The sequence below is a fragment of the Anolis carolinensis genome, chromosome 1, assembly GCF_035594765.1.
Source record: "Anolis carolinensis isolate JA03-04 chromosome 1, rAnoCar3.1.pri, whole genome shotgun sequence".
NCBI lineage: Eukaryota > Metazoa > Chordata > Lepidosauria > Squamata > Dactyloidae > Anolis > Anolis carolinensis.
In genome coordinates this window covers 194,654,345-194,675,422 of record NC_085841.1, presented here as the reverse complement: position 1 = coordinate 194,675,422, position 21,078 = coordinate 194,654,345, and positions in this window count along the sequence as shown.

The window sequence follows — 21,078 nt, the reverse complement described above, 5'->3', positions numbered from 1 at the left end:
CTCGCTGCCATTGATAGAAATATAATTAATTTTTCTTTATTAATATCCTGAAAAATTTCTTTATCCAAGATACCCAAAAGGCAAATCTCTGGTTTAATAGAATAGTTCATGTTTAAAATTTTTGGAAGCTGGGAGGCTTCTCTCATGTCCCCGCAAGCTAGAGCTGACAGACGGGAGCTCACTGCGTCTCGCGGATTCGAACCATCAGCCTTCAGGTCAGCAACCCAACCTTCATGTTAACAGTTCAGCCAGCACAAGGGTTTAACCCATTGCACCACTGCAGCACAATAACACCAGACTAACATATATAGTAGTCTATCTGCAAGTATTTATATATTTTTCATGTCAGGAGCAACGGGAGTTGCTTCTGGAGTGAGAGAATTGGTCGTCTGCAAGGACGTTGCCCAGGGGATGCCCGGATGTTTTGATGTTTTACCATCCTTGTGGGAGGCTTCTCTCATGTCCCCGCATGGAGCTGGAGCTGAAAGAGGGAGCTCATCAGCACTCTCCCCGGGTGGGATTCAAACCTGGCAGCTTTCAGGTCAGCAACCCAACCTTCAAGTCATGAGGCTTTTATCCCCTAGGCCACCGGAGGCTCCTATATGCAAGTATATTGGTGTCACTGCAATGATTAGTAGGAGTCAGCATGGGTTTGTCAAGAACAAATGCTAGAAAACTAACCCCATGATGCAAAGCTTGTGTACTTTATTCTGTTCTGATTCTTTCAGCTCTACAGTTCTGTGATCGTCTGTTAAATATAACATTACATTTAGGATTTTGACAGAGACATATTCAATAATTAACAATTCTATTTTTGATTTCAAGAATATGCAAAGGGCAGCGGTGTAAATGTGGACGTTTGGGCTATTATTGTATCATATTGTTAGCTATAAAGCAGCACTTAAGAAAATTGGAATTAATTAAAGTAATGTATTTACAGCATATGAAAAAAGGTCAATGATTTTACACCAATGAAAGCAATTTAAAGGAAAAACAGTACATAATCAAAGAATTTAGAGAGAAGGGACCACATGGGCTACCCAGTTCAATCCCATTCTGCAAGTGTTTATACTGGCCATCCTACAAACTAAGTAAAAATGACAAAGATTGCCTGTGATGTAGTGGCACCTGCAGACTACAATGGTCAGGTTCCCTGTTACAATTTTGCCATCTTCTCCATGCAGTGGCCCTAGCATTCAAATATTTGAAAGGATGCCACATTGAGGAAGGGGCAGTCATGTTTTCTGCTTCTTTAGAGACTAGGACACGGAGCAATAGATTGAAATTGCAGGAACAAAGATTCCACATAAACATTAGGTGGTGCTTTGAATACGATTTCCTGCTTCTTGGCATGGGATTGGACTGGATGGCCCATGAGGTTTCTTCCAACTCTAGAATTCTATAATTTTATTATTCTATGATTCTAGGAAGAGCTCTGTTTCATTTTGATGCTGTCTGAGACTTTCTGATAATTTTATGATGCCTTTAAAGAAATCACAGATATAATCCAGTTAAATGTGATGATATTTAACACCTACACATTTTATTATTGGAATATGTGGAAATGTAATGAGTTTAGCTGTATCATGCATTCTGTTGTCTAATTATTTCACTTTAAGTGTTCACCCTAAATCTCATTGTTAGTCCAAGATATATGAAATACACGGAATCAATTGAATCTGTCTAAAGATTGACTTGCCAAGCTTTCCTTGATTCAACAGATCTGCTCCAATTCAGGCTAAAATTTGGTTTAGGTTCTTGTATTATAATTTTATTCATGGATAGAAGCACAATTCATTAAATGTATGGAAAGTAGACACTGATATATTTTTCTTACTGTGAAGAACATTATGTGTAACAATGCTTCTACCCAAATGCAAATTAAGGGCCCTTCCACACAGTCATATAACTCAGAATATCAAGACGGAAAATCCCACAATATCTGCTTTGAACTGGGTTATCTGAGTCCACACTGCCATAGATTCCAGTTCAAAGCAGATAATGTGGGATTTTATTCAGCTGTGTGGAAGGGGCCTAAGATAAGGACTAGCAGAAGAAAATCTCTCTCTCTCTCTCTCTCTCTCTCTCTCTCTCTCTCTCTCTCTCTCTTTTTTTTGCAGAACATGCTTCAGAAGGAGATAAATGGAAGAAAGTGGTGAGACAGTAGTTAGTCCTCCAGATGTTTCTTTACAAGTTCAAGAGAATGGTGCCATTTGTAGTCTAAATAGATGAAGTGGGTTCTAGATAATGAACTGTAGGACTAGATCAGTGGTCCTCAAACATTTTAAGATGAGGTTCATGATCCTTCAGGCTGTTGCGGGGGTGCAGTTTGAAAAAAGAATGAACAACTTCCTATGCACACTGCACATATCTCATTTGTAATGCAAAGAAACATGAAAGAACAATACAATATTCAAAACGAAGAACAATTTTAACCAACATCAACCTACTAGTATTTTAATGGAAAGTGTAGGGTTGAATTTGGCTGATAATATTGGGATTGTTGTTGTGTGCATTGAAGACATTTAAGACTTAGGGCAACCGTAAGTCTAAAATTTAGGGTGATGAACTGGTAAATGACCTTGAAGGGCCACTTCTGGCACATGGGCCTTAGCCTGGGGACCCCTGGACTACATCCTACCCTCAAGTTTGTCAGTGTGATGATGTGTCACTGTGTGATGCCCATTTCAACAACAATGAATCAGAGAATCAATTACTAAATGGAGAACTTACACAAAAGACCACAAGTAGCTTTGATATTTCTAATGCTTTGGGGAAACTCTTACTAGAACAGCTAAAATGTGATTCATGTGATGAAAAATGATTATTTAATGTAGGGAAACATGATGAGGGAGTAATGGCTTGAAATGTGAACCCAGTGGGGGAAAGATATCTTGCCATTTCCAGTCTCAGCTTAACAATATTCCAGATGCAAGGATGACCCAAGAGATTCTATAGATGCCAACTCAATGGCTCATCATTATACGATTTGAACTGATAAAATATATAATGGGTTTTTTTAAATGATGGTGCTTAAGATGGAAGCTGACTTCGTATTAGATGATAGTGGTGCAGATATGCAAAAATGTTTGGAAAGGCATTCATGAAATGTAAAACAGATGAATGCATATTAAATTCTATTAGTAATTTTGGTAGCTTTCTGAAAAAACAACTGTGGGAAGAAACCACAGGGTTCTGATTGTAAGTTAATTTTTGAAAACAGCAGCTCCCAGAATGACAACTCCATCTACATTATATAAGATATGGAACAAGTTGAGTTTTCCTTATCCAAAGTGCTTGGGATCAAAAATGTTCCATATTTCAGGGGGCAGGGTCCCCAGATTTTGAAATACATTGCCTTTTTTGGAAAACTCTCACATCTTATTCATTTGCTATTTGTGTTGTTATGAGACATAAAGCTGGAGGGAGACTAAGCATCTGTGAAATGGTGGGAAACCAAAACTTTTGCCACAACCTCAAAGATAGAAATAGGTGTCTGGTGGCAAAAAGTCTGGGGTTTTGGAAGCTTTCAGATTTTGGATTTCCAGATAAGAGAGGTCCTGTATAACACAGCACCTAACCTCAGTATTCCAGTACTAGTATGAAAATGCCATTCTAGAAGACCACAACTCAGATGACAGAACGCAATAACATTGCCCTATATCTCTCTGGTTTCATTTTCTGCCCACCTATTGCTCCTAAAGGGGAAGCTTGAAAGAAATAAGAACAAAAGAAATTTACACAATGGGAACAGGAAAAAAATACATGAAAATATTGTGCACACTACTCTTCCTGGAATGCAAATGGATACTTCACCTTGTGACTACAAAGACATATCCCTTCCTAGTTTAAAAAGTGGAAGAATCGAGATAGAAGACCTCACCTTGCAGTGTGTGTGTGCTCTACTTTTTTTATATGGTCTTCTATCTTCCCTTGTCACAATATCTAACATACATCTAGCTCTGGGGAGCAAGATGTTCCATCAATTGCTGCCAATTACTCCTTGTTTTCTCTGTTTATCTCTCCTTGTTTCCTCACAGGGATATTACCCATTTCACTTCTGTTTAACACTGGCCACAGAAGCCCTTCCCAAGATGACTGGCAGTGATTTGCTGCTCCTTAGTGTTTCTCTATGGACTTGAGTCCTCTGTACTTCCAAGCTCTATGACTGAAAATTATGGGTCGGGGTCTTTTGTCTGGTTTTTTAAGCTTACAAATTGGATTAACACAGACTCTTTAAGGTATAGAAACCACATTGAAGTGACTGGATGGCAACCCAACACATGTTGGTCTCTTTTAGGACCCACGTTGTCCTTGGAGTTGTTCAGTGAAAGTTCTAACTTTTACTATATGTGTTATGCATTTAAATGCACGAGGCTAATAAAGAAGGAGCTCCTTCCATTGCCTTAGCGTGATCATTGTGACGGCGCGAGTGGCACCATCTATATGTGGAACTGTAAGCTGCAAGACTTAAATTGTTGTATCATGCCTGATTTTGCCTTTTTACCCTGTAAATGTAGTTGGATTGATTGGTTATTTATAACTGTCAATCAATGTTGTTTGCACCAGTTATATTGCTCCCTCAGCTCAATTGTTTGACTCCTCTTCCTGGAGTAGGACAGTGTTTCCTTTTTCATTCCACCATCAAGCTTTCTATCAGATGGACATGAGAGAGAGACTTGGCTTTAAAAGCCCCTGATTAAGTTACCTCTCAGCACCAATTCTGAGGTTCTCACACTTGAGACTTATGCTTCATGTTCAGACCAACTTGGACAACGTTGAGAAGTCTCAAGTCTCAAATCGGTTCTTTGGCACCAGAGGAAGGCTCTGCGTCTTCAAACATAGGCCATTTGGACCGGGGTTGAGGATTGGTTCGGCATTCACAGCCATTGAGAAAAAGGGACCTGGAAAAGCTTCTCAGCTGCAAAGCTCCTTGGACCCAAGACAACCAGAGACTGTAATGTATATTTTCCTTTACCCCTTAGAAACTTCCAGCTTATTGCCTTAAAGGCATAACATCTTGTAAACAATAAAACCAGTTTTGAGTTATCTACAGTGTTTTGATCCTTGGGAGTTTCAGCTTTCCTAAAGGAGGGCAAGAAGCAATCCCCTGGGGGAAAGATGTCACGTCCATGCCTCTTTCGCTAAGAATTATAGCCCCAGGCGCGATGGCACAATCATGTTTCACCCTATCTCAGGATGATGGGATTCATCCCAAAGGGGTCAGGTCAGACATGTGGGTTGCTCAAAAGCAATGGCCTTCCTTTCCCTGCTAACTCAGAGCCCACCTACACTGCCAGAAAATGCAGTGTAGATGTCTCATTACCATGGGGGGTCCAAGTGATGCACCCAGACTAATACAGAGTAAGCTGGGGTAAACTGTTTAAAGTGCTTTACACCTGGGTTAAAAACAATACCTACAAAGATTTAAATCTTCCTTGTATGGAGACAGACACCTGGGATCACCATCCGTGATCCCAGATAGCATCTCCACAGCCATCCCATGGCAGTGCCTCCCTTCCCTCTCTGTCTCCCCTCCCCAAGTCTGCCCCCAAATCACAGGAGGCTTCTCTGTTGCTCAATTGAATTCAGTGATGATGGAGCTTTGGATAGACATAGAGGAGCTTTCCTCTCCAAACCTCTGTTATGTCATTACTGAGCATGATGGCCTCAAAATGCGGTATGGATCGGCATTTTAATGCCTGTTAATTCTGTATTTTGGGTAGTGTGGAGGTGGCTTCAGATTCTCTGTATTGTGACAAAACATTCAGAATTGAGTTGGGAAATATATGACAGATGAAACATGCCTTGTTCTATGTTCATGTTCTGATGAGGGAATGAGGGAATAGGGTGTTGTTTTCTTTCCTTTTCTTTTTTTTCCTCAAAGATTTCACTGGAAATCAAACAACAGAGATAAATATATTTTTTTAAAAAATAAGTAAAGATGTGCTTTCAAATGTGCCAAGCATTCAGTGTTCCTTTGTTTATCTTCATGTTCAGATAAGGGAATTGTTTCATCAAAGACCTTTCATGGATATGAAGAAATGTAAGAATGCTTCATCTTAAGCATTTCATTGCTGAAATGTCCCACTCCAGCACAGAGGAGCAATAAAATACAAAGTTTTGCAATACCTTCTAATTTTGGCATGGCTCTTTTCCACACTGAAGTGCTGTGGAATTCACCCTCTCCATTTAAATGAAGCCAAAGATTTTTAGACTAACATTTTGTTTAGTCCCTCAAGTCTATCTAGGCTTATTTCACTGTGGCATCCCATCTAGTCCTTGAATCTATCCACCGCGTATTTTTTTTATAGGCAATTGCAACTCATTTGAAATTCTAGATTCACCTTGCTGGCTTCTTCTGTTCTGAAAGGTTTCTTCCAATTACTAATCATCTGTGTTGTTCATTTTAGGATTTTTTTTTTTTTGTTTCTAAAATCAAATTTAAAATTTAAAAAATAATGTAATCTTCCATTACTAAATGTGACCTATTTTTAGTTACACTGAAGATCAGGATGGCAATTTTTCCATTTTACTTGGGCATAAGATGGCCATTCACATTTAATCATAACAACAGATTGCTTCAATGAATACAAATGCCTTACATTATCTTTAAATAAATGAATATCAATATGTTCCAGGGTAACAGAGATAATTGCATATTGATAACAGTTATTATCATAAGTCATGGATGCCAGAAGAATATGCACTTGTATTTTTTTAATAAGTTGCAATAAGGTGGACTATTCTGGACTGATAGAAAAAGCTATTTCCCATGCATAATATGCAATCATTTTAATATTGCCTCGGACCCAGAGAAGAGATAAACTGCAGAATGTAAACTTGTAAATTGCCATATTTTATAAGCATCTGAAATTGGGGTAGATATTAGAAGGGTCTGAGCTAAGCTAATAGGAAGAGGAGTTAATATGTCAAGGAGGCTGTGCAGCTTCCATTCCTCTCTCCCGCTGTAGCAGATAAGCACAGCAAGGTATATGTTAAGATATTGTAGATCTGCTGTTGTGGTTTATTGCATTATGCAAAGCTGTAATCTGAAAGACGCTGGAAGGAAAGCAACATATATCTTTCCTGATCAAATGTTATATTTTCATATAGGGAGAGATATTGAGAGAGGGACGACGAAGAGAGAATATTTATTGTCTTCTCAATAACAATGAAAGAACTATACATCTAAACACAACAGATTCCCCACGTCAGTCTAAGAAAATAGAAAATACCATATGCTCCATTCATACAGTTGGACATCCCTGTTCTCCTATCTCACTCCATTTTGAGGTACAGCTACACGTCAGAATTAATGCATTTTGACACCACTAACTGTATGACTCAATGTTATAATATCGTGGGAGTTATCATTTTATAAGATCTTTTGCCTTCTCTGCCAAAGAGTAATGGTGTCTCACCAAATTACAAATCTCAGGATTCCATCACATTGAGCCATGGCATTTAAAGTGGTGTCAATTTATTTATTTATTTATTTATTTATTTATTTACAGTATTTATATTCCGCCCTTCTCACCCTGAAGGGGACTCAGGGCGGATTACAATGAACACATATATGGCAAACATACAATGCCAACAGACAAACAACAGAGGCATTTAACTTTTTTTTCCAGCTTCACGATTCCGGCCACAGGGGGAGCTGTTGCTTCACTATCCACTAGTGGCTGTACTTCCTCATTCCTTTCCTCGTGTTTTGCTGGCAGTTTTATGATGTTTTAAATTAGTTAAATTAGCCTCCCGCATAAAGCGTACCGAAATTTCCCTACTTGACAGATGCAACTGTCTTTCGGGGCTGCATAGGTCAACAGCAAGCCGGGCTATTTAATGGTCGGGGGCTTAACCCGACCCGGGCTTCGAACTCATGACCTCTCGGTCAGTAGTGATTTATTGCAGCTGGTTACTAGCCAGCTGTGCCACAGCCCGGCCCGGTCAAGCTGCATTCATTCTACAGTGTAGATGCCTATATCTGTCCAAATGGCATTTCTTTTAAGTATTTAGGGATCAGACCAAATGGCTTGCAATGCTGTTTAAATCACTGCAATTAACAGAAGAGGTGAGTTGTCAAACACTTTAGGTTCCCAGGAAGAAGTGTAGTAGGTTGTCGAATGCTTTCATGGCATGGTTGTTGTATGCTTTCTGGGCTGTATGGCCATGTTCCAGAAGTATTCTCTCCTGACGTTTTGCCCACATCTATAGCAGGCATCCTCAGAGGTTGTTCACAGAATTACATTGCTATCCATTGAAGATATGAATCTAAGAGGTGGGAACTTTCCTGTTTCACAATGGAATTTTAAAGGGTAACTTTGAGTAGTATGATGCTAAGCACCTTTACATGGAATGAGGTCCTACTGAGTTCAATCATACATATTTTCTAAAAGGATTACAGTATACAAATATAATTTTAAAAAATCTTAAAAGCAGTGGCATATTAGAGCCAGGCCGAATCAAAGCTTCAGGATTTTCTTTTATTAGCAATGTTGATTGCATCATCTGCTACCCCTTCAGAGTGTTTTATTCCCACTGAGCTTAATTTCCATCTCCACAAGAGCTGGGAGTGGGTGAATATTCCCAGTCACAATAAATTAGTGTGAGGTTTCCCTGTTGTAATACAAAGTATTCTGATTTGCTTGGGTCTTCACTGGGTGAATGTGCCAGAAGGACTTTTTTAAATGCATGTTTTTAGTATAGAGGAAAACCTGTTAGAACTATTATATTGACTTGGAGTGAAAACGTTTTCTCCTGTACTGGGAAAATCATGACTTGATGGTTTATGTGGCTTTGGGAACATATTATGACCCTTTCTTTGCCTTTCTCATATAATCGCAGGTTCATCAAGCCCTAGCTCAATGTTCTAACAACTACATTGTCCTTTGCGTACATACTCTACTATTGTAAGACAATTACCTTCAAAGGGTCCTGGCTCAGGAGGGAAATCAGGCAGAAAACTCAGTCTCATGAGAGATGCAAAAAGCAAAGTTTATTTTCACCACAGCTGTGAGAAGGCGGGACAGTCGTACATACCCCAGAGGGCTGTACCATGCAAATGGCTGCCACAATATGTGTGTAGCAAACAAAGAATATATACCTTTGGCTTATCTAAAATTGACCAATGGCTGAGGGTCTTCCCCACCTTCCACACCTACTTGGTATAAATGATATCAATGACCTAACTTGTTTACTCTGAGCTTTCTTCTCTCTTTAGAACTTCCTGGAGAAAGGCACCAGCTCACAGGAAGGGAGGGGCATATGCAGAGGCAAAGCTACATAGGCAAAAGTTTACTATTTTCTGGCTTATGGTCCCTTCACTATGATTATGGAAATAACTGGATACTAGGCCATGTACTCATCAAAGGATTGTCATTGTAAAAGCTTTCTGGAATGCCTTCTTCTGCACAGTAAAAGCTCCCATCTGACTGCCCAGTTATTTTTATGGTGTCACTGCTGTTTTCTCTGAGATCTTTACCACCTGAGTCACATATACACCCAAATATTGCTGCTGCCCATTAGGTGTTTGACATATCTAGTACGGTCCCCAACACTATGGAAAGGTAATCTATATAAATAAAAATGCAATGTCCGTGCATTAGCGACATTATATCTCCCAAACTTTTCCACCAGTGGCAATGAAATTTGGACATAACATAGCATTCGATTTGGTGAGTGTTTTAATCCTACTCTCACAACCCTAACTCACCTGAGAAAGGTAAGCAACAGCCAATCAGTCACCTCCACCCTTAGCTACCATCCTAACAGATGGCTCCTCCCATTAGCAACCGCCAAGCACTCCCCTCCAACCTTAGCAACCATCATAACAGATGGCCCCTCCCCTTAGCAACAGTGCAAGCAATGGCCAAGCAGTCTCCACCCTCTAGCAACCTGTGTGGGTGGGGCCACACAGCATGAGAATGGATTCCTTGAGTCTTTTTTCCCTCATGAAAACCTCTCCCAATGGAGAGAGAAGGCCTTCAACCACTTAACCACTTAAGGGGCCGGGCTGTGGCGCAGGCTGTTGAGCAGCCTGCTGCAGTAAATCACTCTGACCATGAGGTCATGAGTTCGAGGCCAGCCCGTGGTGGGGTGAGCACCCGTCAATTAAAAAATAAAAAATAGCCCCTGCTCATTGCTGACCTAGCAACCCGAAAGATAGTTGCATCTATCAAGTAGGAAATAAGGTACCAGTTATAAAAGTGGGGAGGCAAATTTAACTAATTTACAATGTTGGGATGAGGAAGTGCCATCATAGTGGATGAAGCAGCTGCTCTCCTGTGGCCAGAATCGAACATCCCCTCAGGATAAGGTTAAATTGCCTCTGTGTCTGTCTCTGTCTTGGTTCTATGTGTATATGGGCATTGAATGTTTGCCCTATATGTATATAATGTGATCCGCCCTGAGTCCCCTTTGGGGTGAGAAAGGCAGAATATAAATACTGCAAATAAATAATAAAAATAAAAATAAGCAGAAAAAGAAAGGGAAAAGGAATAGGAAGGAGCCTGAGGCTGTCAGGAATGGTGGGAGTTCAAGTCCAAGACACCTAGAGGGACAACTCAAATTGGACCAGCCCTGTAAGAGAACGAGCACTCTGCTCATGCCCAGAGGCACCCTGATACCTGACCCTTTCCCTCCCTCCTCCCTCCCTCCTTCCTTCCACCCTCCAAGGAAGTTTCCCAAGGGACACCAGGATGTTTTACCTAAGCAAACTGGGCCACAGCAATGTGCGACCGAGTACAGCTAGTGCTCAATATAGGACTTCCCAACTACCAGGACGTTCATTTGAATAACACAAAATATTTTGAATCAATAACAGAAAATAAAAGTAGGGGGCTGATGTTCCTCATGATGCAGGAAAACTACATCCCTGCAAACAGTAATATGTATAATACTGAAATTACTTTTTGCACTCCAATCTGTTTTATCCTAATGTAAAACATATTGGCCACTATCTAGTACTCCCTCTATTTTCACATATAGAGATACATAACCCCTATAATGAATAACAGTAGTGTACTGCATGTGTTTCCAAACAGAACCTATTGCACAGTACTTCTTTCTCACTTTCTGCAAAGAATGTTTACTCCCTCGCTCCTCCCTCCCTCCAAGGATGTTACTCAGGAGATGCTCGGATGTTTTACCTAACCAGACTGGGCCACAGCAATGTGTGGCTGGGTACAGCTGGTGTATAATAAAGCAGAAGGCGGTAGGAAAAGAAAGAGATTGATTCAATCAAACAAACCATGGGCCTGAGTATGCAAGACCAAAGTGTGGCAGTCGATGACCAAGCCTTTGCAGATCTCGCATCCTCTCATAATTTGATGTCAATTTGACACAGGAGGAGGAAACTTTCCCACTGATTAGGAAAGTGCAAGTTGCTGATCTTCAGTCATATCGTAGGAGAGATTGTTAACAGGAAAAGTGTTTGATTCCCATTGTTAACCTCTCATACAATACAATTGAAGAATCCCTTCAATTTCTACTCACAAGTCTCCTTTGAGCCCAATAGGGCTCACTTCCTAGTTAGTGAGCACAACATTATAATCTAAAATTGTTTCATAACTCCACTAATTTGAGCATGTGAATGTTTACTCATATTGTAATCTACAAGATTTACTCCCCTTTTCTTTTTCTTTACTTTCCTTCAGAGCACTCAGTTGTATCATAAACATGACAAAAGAAATTATTTGTCATCATAACCTTCATACACTCACCCTTTCTATCTTTTCCTTGTTTAGTATTATCAGCACAGTCATAATGCCTTTTCCCTAACAAATCTTCTTTTCCTTCACATCTAATAAATAGGTATCTATAGTGATAATTAGCTGTTTGGAGTTTTTTCATGTGTGGTTTATGGCAGTGTCACTTTTCTGCATGAATGCTCTTGTCCAAATTGCACTTGCTGTTTGCAAATATCCCAGCTGTAATTAGGACTGAATAAGCCTGATATGTTTTTTTCCGCATCTGTGTTTTCGACATCTGCTTGAAACAATTGTGGAGCAATAAATATATGTAAAGAAAATAAATAAGCAGAGGCTGCTAGTTGACTTTTGAGCAAAGAAGACCAACATTTCTGATCACTAGAAATATTAACTAATTCTTCAGGGGTGATTATCAAAATGTTTTCACAACAAACCTATAAGGTAGTTTAAGCAACATTACACTCACCTCTAAGCTGTAGAACTTGCTGATCAGAAGGTCAGCGGTTTGAATCCGTGGGATGGAATGAGCTCCTGTTGTTAGCCTCAGCTTCTGCCAACCTAGCAGTTCAAAAACATGCAAATGTGAGTAGATCAATAGGTATCACTTCAGCGAGAAGGTAACAGCACTCCATGCAGTCATGCTGACCACATAACCTTGGAGGCGTCTACAGACAATGCCAGCTTTTCAGCTTAGAAATGGAGATGAGCACCACCTCCAGAGTCGGACTCAACTAGACTTAATGTCAAGGGGAAACCTTTACATTACACTCACCTAACTAGTGATACTGGATCTTAGGGTATATGCCTAGGATCAATATATCCATGCGAATTTGAGACAGTAGAATGTGGCAACCCTAACCGGGGCACTCCAAAGCCTGGGATGTTCGACAAGAAGCTTCTCTTTCTTATCACCACCAAGTCTGCCTCCATTGGTGGCAGGCCTAAGAAGTAATCCCTTCCTGAAGATCTTAACACCTGGGCAATCATATGGGAGGACACAGCTTGCAAAGCCTCTTCCCAGTTTTAAGAAACTGTATTCACTTTTTTCAACAAAATAGCACAAAATCTATTGCTTAAGCCTCAAAGAGAGGATGGGAACACTTCTTTCTTTAATACTTGGTTTAAGAGAAGATACTGTTAATCTAAGTAATAACTTAAATGTGAAGCTAAAAAAAACCTTTCAGAGCTCTTCATGCCGTCTGTGGATATAACAGTCTGAATACATCCATATATAATTAGACAGGTGTATAAAGACAAGGAGGAAGCTTCATCCGATGATTAACAAAAGGAGAGGGGAGAGAGAGGAGAGAAACACACACACAGAGCTGTGTTTTTTAAGCAAGTAAAATGTCTTAAATACAAGAAGTTATTTGCAGTCATTTAAGTTACCTAGTTCTAAATCCAAAAACCTTTGATCATATTTAATCGCATTGAAAGGCTAAATTGTAAGCAGCCTAAGATCCATTATAATGTGTGGCTGTAGCATTGGTGCATGACAAAGTGCTATTTTCCATTTGTTCATTGTTGGTGGAAATACAAATGCTGGATATGCTTCATATTGCCCCTGCCCCAAATGAGGTTACTCAGTTGGATTCGGATTTAGTCACACCTACATAAGCCAACCTCCCCATCTTGAAATAAATAGACTTTATCGTGTTTATCGTGTCCAACTTAAATCCTACTAATTTCTAAAAGCCTAGTCTATGCACGGTTGGAGTGTTGACTGATACTTGCATCAGCTGTCAAACATAAAATACAGTGAATTAGATTTGGATTTAGTGTACCTTCCGTACACAGTTACAGTAATTTGGGACCATTTCTGTTGTCATAGCTTCATCCTGTGGAATCCTGTAGAGGTTTTTAGTTTGGTGGGAGACTTAAGAATTCTTTGCTAGAGAGCTCTGGTGTTGGAGTTCATGGAAAATCAGGGAATACTTCTCTCTAACAGAGAAAATTATAAATTCTGGGATATCATAAACTGTAGCCATGGCAGTTGCTGTGGTATCAAATTGCTGTAACGGTGAATCAGAGATATATTCTAAATCTGAATTTAATCCACCGTGCTTTAAGCCTGGCTGCTGCTGAGGCTTTTTGTTTGTTCTTTGTAGCAGCAAAAAGCACAACAAAATTCAGAGGACGAGCTTTTTAACACGGACACACATTTGCAACATCAGCAAAGTTGAATCATCAGCTTGTCATTCCAAATTACCTCTTTTTAGTCAGAGGAACTGCATGTCCTCTCTGTCTGATGAAAATAGATGTTTTGCACGGTCTTGTGAATTGGGATTGATTTTCTAAATAGTTTTTATTGAACTCTGAAGAATTTTCATTCAATGCCACCATGCCTGTAAGTGTTACACAAATGAGTCTTTGTGGAATTTCTTTTCAAGGCCTCACTTACTGAGGCTACTTCTATACTAGGTATAATACTTCAGAGTAGCCTACTTGAAAGCTACCACGATATACCATGGGGGCATCTCAAAGCTACTTTGCTGTCAAGTTGATCAACTGGGCAGTCAGTGCAACAGCACCCAAGCCCTATTCTCCTGGAGGGGACACTAATAATAATAATAATAATAATAATAATAATAATAATAATAATAACAACAACAACAACAACAACAACAACAACAACAACATCCAAAAATACATCACACAGTCCTAGACACTTGGGAAGTGTTCGACTTGTGATTTTGTGATACGAAATCCAGCATATCTATCTTGTTTGCTGTGTTATAATAAAATAAATAGAGTAAAATAATAATAATAATAATAATAATAATAATAATAATAATAATAATCCAGACCAATAATAATAATAATCCAGACTGACAAAGTTCTGAAACACAACACACCAGACATCACAGTTGTGGAAAAGAAAAAGGTTTGGATCATTGATGTCGCCATCCCAGGTGACAGTCGCATTGACAAAAAACAACAGGAAAAACTCAGGACCTCAAGATTGAACTTCAAAGACTCTGGCAAAAACCAGTGCAGGTGGTCCCGGTGGTGATGGGCACACTGGGTGCCGTGCCAAAAGATCTCATAGCAGATTCAAGAGAAGTGCATATTATTTAGACCATGTGAACATTAGGAAAGAGTAGTTTCAAATGATTCTGATCTTGATGCTCTGACAGGCATATCTGTTTGAGACATATCATCAAGTGAGCAAGACACATTCTGAAATAGTTCTGTAGACTCGAGTATCAGTTGAGAATAGTATGGAACTATATGTTGTGGGGCCCCGGTGGTTCAGTGTGTTAAAGCACTGAGCTGCTGAACTTGTGGACCAAAAGGTCACAGGTTCGAATCCGGGGAACGGAGTGAGCACCCTCTGTTAGCCCCAGCTTCTGCCAACCTAGCAGTTCGAAAACATACAAACGTGAGTAGATCAATAAATACTGCTCTGGCAGGAAGGTAACAGCGCTCCATGCAGTCATGCTGGCCACATGACCTTGGAAGCATCTATGGACAACGCCGGATCTTCAGCTTAGAAATGGAGATAAGCACCAACCCCCAGAGTCGGACACGACTGGACTTAATGTCAGGGGAAAACCTTTACCTTTACCTATATGTTGTGAACTGCAACTCCCAGAATTCTTCATCAATGGCTTTGCAGGCTGGTGCTGATGGGAAGTAACATCCAAAAGCATTTAGAGGGTTGGATTACAGCAGTGGTTCTCAACATGTGAGTCCCCAGATATTTTGGCATTCAACTCCCAGAAATCCTAACAGCTGGTAAACTTGCTGGGATTTCTGGGAGTTGTAGGTTAAAACACCTGGGGACCCACAGGTTGAGAACCCCTGGATTACAGTATGTCCCTCCATGTGTTGGACTGCCATTCTCATCCATCTTAACTGAACGAGCCACTGGTTGAGGCAAGATTGACAAGAAGCATTCAGGTCTCATGATGGTTTCCCATCATGTTTTCATCTTTCAGAAAAACAAGGCAGAGACCACAAGTGTTGTGTTAAAAAGGAGAAGGTAGGCTCCAAAGTGATTGCAAATTACAGTTTTATTTAGAGTAGATATTAACAGAATAAAAATTGGATTCTACTGCATGAACGAAAGGCAGAGAAGCCATATGCCAATTGTGTTATCAAGCAGACTAGATGCCACAGAAAGATGACAGGAGCCACAGGGGATATGGTCATACAGGGACTCGTCAATGCATGCCATATCTGTACAGATAGGGTTGCTGTATGTTTTCCAAGCTGTATGGCCACGTTCCAGAAGTATTCTCTCCTGACGTTTCACCCACATCTATGGCAGGCATCCTCAGAGGTTGTGAGAATGCCTGCCATAGATGTGGGTGAAACATCAGGAGAGAATACTTCTGAAAAATGGCCATACAGCCCAGAAAACATACAACAATCCTGTGATTCCTGCTATGAAAGCCTTCGACAACACATCTGTACAGACAGCTGGCATTGGTTTTTTTTCCCCTCTGCCCATAGCTCATCCTTCCTGTTTTGCTCAGAATCCATTGTTGCAGTTTCACCCAAAATGTCTCCCATCCATTTAAGGTGGTCTGCGTTCTCCTCCTTCAGTTTCATACTACCATACTTTGAGAATGCTGGGATTAGTTGTTGTGCAAAGAACCATGTCGAGCTTGAACAAGCACCAAAGAGACTGGGTATGCCCTCTAAACTGTAACACAGAAAGGGACCGAGTGATGGGGAAAAATCCAGTGTGAAAGGAGGGGAAAGAGCCACAGTGACATGGGGAGACCATCCTGGCTCCCAAATGGGTGATCAGTAGGGGTCTAGTATAGCACACAAAGCAGGAAGAGTGGGGAGTTTGTTCTGATGTGTAATCCAAAATGTCTGATCTTAACTCCCACAGAATGGTTACATAATGCTAACTGAGGTCTTGTGAGACTCAGCCAGTATCACAAGAACTTAGGTAAGCCTTTAACCCAGCCTCCATAAGATTCTTTCCAGAACCAAATCGAGCAGTAAGCATGGAGGCAGTGGCACTTTAGCAGCACAGCAGTTCCCCCTTCATGACAGTTGGGCAGAGGGAGAAGAGACATTTCACAGGCCCTGAAGCCAGCAGAAATAAAACTATGGAAAGAAGGGCAACACCATGTGTTTTGATTGTGTGACAGAGGGTTGGACTGGATGACCCTTGTTGTCTCTTCCAACTCTGTGATTCTATTTTTCTAAGGTGTGGTTTCTAGATTCCTCATGCTGAATGGGAGAGGAAGAGAGAGCGAAACGAAATGAAATAAAAGTTGCACTGCGCTGAATTTTAAAAGGATTGCTAATGAACACATTCTGATAATTATGCACTTTTTCTTTGTTTTCATCATCATAAAGCCAACTGGGTAGCTCATTTGTTCAGCACACATTTCCCAGTTTCCCACAGCTATATCTGGAAATGCAGATGAAATGCCTATTATCTACTGTATACTGAAATAATGCCAATGCCATAATGGAATAATCTGTTCTTCTTTCCATCAACATGTTACAATAGAAATAGAGTTCTGAGAGAGAAAATTCTGCCACTCAGATGTTGAAAATCAACATTGGGAAGCAAAGTTGTAGAATATAAGAGCAAAAGTATTTAACTTAAAGTGTGCCGCTGAAAAAAGATAGGAAAGATGGGAAATGATGGGACAGAGGTGATGACAAGGTATTCAACAATATGTAGAAAGAAGGAGAAGGGAGAGTTTATAATGTCCTAGGATAGAGTTCTCGGTCATGTCATAGTATTTTTAGTTTCTATGTATAGTTGTGAAACCTGGAGAGTGAAGAAAGATAACAGAAAGGGATAAACATGAAATACAGTATGACCCACTTATTCAATTATTTGATATCCAAAAAATATTTTTACCTGAAAGTGTTTGTGGGACTCTCTAGATCAGGGGTCCCCAAACTAAGGCCTGTGAGCTCTCTGAGGTTATTTATCTGCCCCCCGCCCTCAGTTTTAGACTTAGACTCACCCAAAGTCTGAAATGACTTGAAGACACACAACTACAACTATCCTAATTAATTTGACTATCTCATTGGCCATAAGCAGGCCCACACTTCCCATTGACATCCTCATAGGTTTATGTTGGTTAAAATTCTTCTTATTTTTAAATATTGTATGGTTCTTTCATTGTTTTTGCTGTTGTTTTTTGCACTACAAATAAGACATGTGCATATGTTCGTATTATTTTTCAAATGATAATTCAGCCCCTCAACAGTCTGAAGGATAGTGCCCTGTCTCCCCACTTAAAAAGTTTGAAGATCCCTGCTCTAGATCTTCCATGGTGAAATTCTGCAATATCTTTCCAGCTTAGGTAAAGGTAAAGGTTTCCCCTGACATTAAGTCCAGTCATGTCTGACTCTGGGGGTTGGTGCTCATCTCCATTTCTAAGCCAAAGAGCCGGCATTGTCACCTCCAAGGTCATGTGGCCAGCATGACTGCATGGAACGCCGTTACCTTCCCGCCAGAGCGGTACCTATTGATCTACTCACATTGGCATGTTTTCGAACTGCTAGGTTGGCAGAAGCTGGAGCTAACAGCGGACGCTCACTCTGCTCCCCGGATTTGAATCTGGGACCTTTCAGTCTGCAAGTTCAGCAGCTCAGTGCTTTAACACACTGAGCCCTAACCCTAACCCTAGCCCTTTCCAGCTTAATAATATTCAAAATATAGGATTTGCTATTATCCATGGTTTCAGGCTTCCATTGAGGGGTCTTCAAATGTATCCCCCATTGATATGGGGTTTGTGCTGTATTCTTAAATATGGTACTGATGCAGAATACTATGGTCTGTCAAAAATAAAACAAAGGCTCAAGAGCAAAGCAAACTTTAACTTTCACTGGATACCAAAACAACTGTTCTGGGGCTGTGATATTTGGGGCATATAATGAAATAATATGGTTCATTTTAAAAGGCCATAATGCTTGGTAAAGATGAAGGCAGTAACAAAGGAGGAAGGCCCGACTGAAGATGGAAAGCTATAGCTACTCTGAGTTTGTCCAACCTGGGCAGGACATTTGAGGACTAGGTCTCTTGGAGAGATGACTTAGGCATTATAAAAAGAAAGGATATCAGGTTTAAACTTTTCAAAAGGCGGAATAATTTTCCTCTTACCTAGTTTGAGCCATAGGTGATGACTTAGACAAAGTTTGGAGGAATATCTACTATGAGTTGCAATAACTGTTTGACAGTGGAATACACTGCCTCAGAGGTTTTAGGTGGAGGCTGGGTAGCCCTCTGCCAAGATTTATTTGATAGTATATTATTGCATGACTGGGAATTGGACTGGATGGCCCTTGTGTCTCTCCCAATGTTATGCTTCTATGAAAAAGAAAGAACAGCAAAGAATAGAAAGAAAGGAATGTAAGTTTGACTTCCAACTTTCTATGTTCTGTGTTCCTTCTCCATTTCGTCATCCATCAATTCTGGCTATTAATATTCTGTCTTCTGTATCAAATTATGCATTTGATTCCAAAATTTCTTAGTATTCCCACAAGTCTACCACATATGATAAAACATTGCAACCTGCTGTGACCTGCACAACAAATGTAAACTACTTGTAATAATAGTGGTACACTTAGTTACCTTGCAGAGCTGGTCAAAAAATGAGGCGAATTAAGCGGTTTCTTGGGGCGCAAAACATATGGGGTGCAGTTGAGACTGCTTTTTCTGTTGATTTCTTATAAAACATGATGTTTTGGTGCTTAATTTGTAAAATCTGAATGTAATTTGATGTTTAATAGGCTTTTCCTTAATCCCTCCTTATTATCCAACATTTTCGCTTATCCAACGCTTTTATTTTTCAGTGATTGGTTTGGGGGGCGGGCACCAAAATTTTGTTCGCCTACACTTGAAAAATACCTAGGGTCGGCTCTGTTACTTTGGTCCTGAATCTTGATACTCTGAATCCTCTCTTCTGGTTCAGTCGGAAATGAAGGCATATTACAGTTTGTTCATGCTACAGCAACTCCAAATGGCAAATCTAAAAATCATCAGAGTTGTGGTGGCAGAAGAGGAAGAGATAGGAAATGATGAATTAAAATTTGGAGAACATGGAGAAAGGAATGCAGAGAACAAGGTCAATAAGATTTGTCATTTCCAGCCTAACAAAAGTGATAGGGCAAGAGAGCATTCTGTGTTAATTAAACAACAATAGAAACAACAATTTGAAGCAGATGTTGCTAAGCACTTTTTCATGTCGAGAATTATAATTATAATGACATAAAATAGCTTTACTAAATGAGGTTGCAAAGGTTAAAATAAGTGCTGGTTCAGCAAGTGAAGCAAACAACGCAGGGGAACAATAGATCATGGAAATGAATTGCAAGGATGTGCAATCAAAGAAACCTAACTGAAATAACTAGCAAGAGCGCTGACCAATATTTTATTCTGGCCAAGATTCAGTGGACTTTCTGGAAGTCCCATAGGAAGAAAGCTTTTATTATCAAAAGGTGATTTTATTTTATTTTTTGTGGGCAAATAAAATATTGTTGTTCTAGCTAGGAGTCTGAGGCCCCTTTCACACAGCTGAATAAAATCCCACATTTTCTGCTTTGAACTGGAATATATGGCAGTATGAACTCAGATAACCAGTTCAAAGCAGATATTGTTGGCTTTCCTGCCTTGATATTTTGGGTTATACAGCTGTGTGAAAGGGCCCAGAGTCAGACAAAATGTGCATTTCCAAGAATACAGAAAGGAATTTAGGTGGCAAAGAGGGATGCAAAATCCAGCAGACTAAGGGCCCTTCCACACAGTCATATAACTAACTTGAATATCAAGGCAGAAAATCCCACAATATCTGCTTTGAACTGGGTTATCTGAGTCCAGTATATATTCCAGTTCAAAGCAGATAATGTGGGTTTTTATTCAGTTCTGTGGGAGGGGCTTTAGGTGTATCTAAGATAGAGACATAATTGTTTACAGCTTTTCAGTAGTTTCTATTTCACAATATTTTATTACTTCAACCACTGTAACTCCACATTGATCAGTAGCACTACACTAGTTCTTGTCATGTCCCTTCAAAGTCATTTCTGACATATGGTGACCGTGACTCCAAAGGGTTTTATAGGGATCTCTTGGCAAAATTTGGACAAAAGGGGTTTTCTTTTGCCTTCCTCTGAAGCTGATGACATTTGACTTGCTTAAGGTCACCCAATGGGTTTTCATGGCTGAGTCAAGATTCAAATCCCGGTTTCCTAGTCCAGTACTCAAACCACCACAGTATGCTGGCAACTCAAAGGTGAACCTATCACAGTGTTTTCTTGGCAGAATTTGCTCAGAAAGGGTTGTCTCTGCTTCTCTATAAGGCTGAGAGAGTGTGACTTGCCCAAGATCATCCAGTGGGTTTCCCTACCTGAGCAGGAATCCAAACACTGGTCTCCAGAA